The sequence below is a fragment of the Octopus bimaculoides genome, chromosome 21, assembly GCF_001194135.2.
Source record: "Octopus bimaculoides isolate UCB-OBI-ISO-001 chromosome 21, ASM119413v2, whole genome shotgun sequence".
Classification (NCBI taxonomy): Eukaryota; Metazoa; Mollusca; class Cephalopoda; order Octopoda; family Octopodidae; genus Octopus; species Octopus bimaculoides.
The window spans coordinates 9,855,265-9,857,612 of NC_069001.1; the positions used below are offsets into that span (position 1 = coordinate 9,855,265).

The 2,348-nt window shown below is 37.8% G+C and overlaps 1 long non-coding RNA gene across 1 annotated transcript in view; it reads right to left on the bottom strand.

The window, feature by feature from the left end:
• Nucleotides 1–1,789: 1,789 nt before the first annotated feature.
• LOC128250469 (uncharacterized) overlaps nucleotides 1,790–2,348 on the bottom strand; it is a 43,625-nt gene continuing 43,066 nt past the window's right edge. Inside the window, exon 3 of the long non-coding RNA XR_008266484.1 lies at nucleotides 1,790–1,877. This is a non-coding gene — a long non-coding RNA (uncharacterized LOC128250469). The remainder of the gene's footprint in view (nucleotides 1,878–2,348) is intronic.

Consider the following 2,348-nt stretch of genomic DNA (forward strand, 5'->3'; position numbering starts at 1 on the left):
TATATATATATATATATATATATATATATATATATATATGAGTGTGTGCGTATAAATGAATGTGTGTGTCTCTGTGGGTGTCTGCTTCTCCTCCCATCAGCGCTTGACAACCGGTGTTGGTGTGATTATGCCCTCGTAACTTAGTGATTCGGCAAAAGAGACCTACAGAATAAGTACTAGGCTTAAAAAATAAGTCTTGGTGTCAATTTGTTCGACATTCTTTTCATGCTGGTAATTATTGTTAGATCGGTTTGTTGAGCCGCTAGGTTCCGGTGACGTAACCAAACCTACACTGGTTGTAAGTTGGTGGAGACTGAATACCGGAATGTACACACAGTCACACTCACTCACTCACTCACTCACTCACATAATCAATCAATCAGTCAATCAATCAATCATGCAGACAAAAATACGCGCACACGCACACAGACAGACAGGCAGGTACGCACACACATTTACAGGAAGAGACTGACAGTCTAACAGTGACGTAGAGCAGCGGCCTCGTACCATTCGTTGGACCTCGTCATCATTGAGCGACCTCTTGTAAAAGAGAAACAAAAGTGTTTTCTAGAAAAAAGAAAAAAAGAATCTCCAGTTCAACGTTAACTGATTTGGAAATATATGTCTTGGAAATATATATGTATCTCGGCATTCAGCAATCACGTCGATTACTCTGCTCCATTCTGAAAAGATCTCATTTTCGATAAGCTCTCGCAATGATAATCCAAACATGGATCATTCCATATCCCTTGGTGTGTTAGCCATTCGATGTTTTCCGATCTCCGTAGTAGCTTGCGATTCATTTCCTCATAACGGCTCCCGTAAGACGGTTCTATTCAAGATTCGGTCATGTATGGTCTGGCCCAGCTTTCCCTTAAGCATATTCTATTTTTAGTGGAGTAAACGCCCTTTACTTTGCTTTTACTCTCCCTTAGATTTCGGCATCCGTGCCTCGGAGCATATTAACTTTAAGCCCTAAGTAGACGTCCTTCTTTACCTCCCCGATTTCACCGTTGGCAGTTTCCATCTGTCCTTGTGTAACAATTTTGGTCCGGCTCAGTTATCTGTAACTGATCTATGATTTCGCAGTAAGGCACTACATCATCTGCGTATATATATATATATATACAGATACAGGGTGCGTAAGGTATTTGAGGACAGGACATACCATTTTTTGGTCAGTGCTGCACTTTTTGCTACCTCTGTATAAGCTTTGTGTTAGAAAATAGTAATAGCAGACCCTCAGCTTACTCAAGAAATGAAGAGGCATTCTGTTATTGTGCTTATAAAGGCTGAACATAGTGATTTAGAAATATCTCGAGTTTTAAAAGTTACCAGATCATTCGTCTACAAAGTTTGTAAAGAGCTAGATACTAAAGATGGAAACGTATCACCAGTATCAAAGCATAAAAAAGCATTCTAAACGTCCGGAAATCATCAGAACACCTGAGTTTATCCAGAAGGTTCATCAGACCATTGATTACAATCCCGAAAAGTCCTTGGGGTCGATTGCAATGTATTTCCATGTCTGAGAAATATTGTCCACGAAGACATCAGATATAAGCCTTTTATGATAAGAAAAGGTAAGATTGTCAGAAGAGCAAAAGAAAATCACTACATCAGGTCTAAAAGGCTCTTAAACAAACTCAAAAATCCAGCAGAACAAGATTTGATTTGGCTTTTCTCAAACGAGAAAAACTTCGACAAGATCAAAAAGTTAACAGAAGAAATGACAGATGGTTATGTGCAGACCTTTCTGAAGTTCCAAGTGTTATGCATACAAAATTTCAGTTCTCCTGCGTGGCTCCATGGGCAAGTGTCTTCTACTAAAGCATCGGGACGACCAAAGCCTTGTGATTGGAATTGGTAGACGGAATCTGAAAGAAACCGGTTGTACGTATGTATATATATATATATATATTTATATATGCATGTGTGTGTCTATGTTTGTACCCTCCCAACATCGCTTAACAACTGACGCTGGTGTGTTTACCTCCCCGTAACTTAGTGGTTCGGCAAAAGAGACCGATAAAATAAGTACAAGGCTTACAAAGAGTAAGTCCCGGGGTCGATTTGCTCGACTAAAGGCAGTGCTCCAGCACGGCCGTAGTCAAATAACTGAAACAAGTAAAAGTGTATATATCTATATATGTATATACATATATATAGTTATACATACATATATATATGTATTGATATATATACATTTATATATACATACTTATATACATGGATATACACACACCCTTACGTTTATATATTAGTACATACAGAGATGCACACTTATATATATATATGTATATATATATACATATATATATATATATATATATATATATATCGTGTGT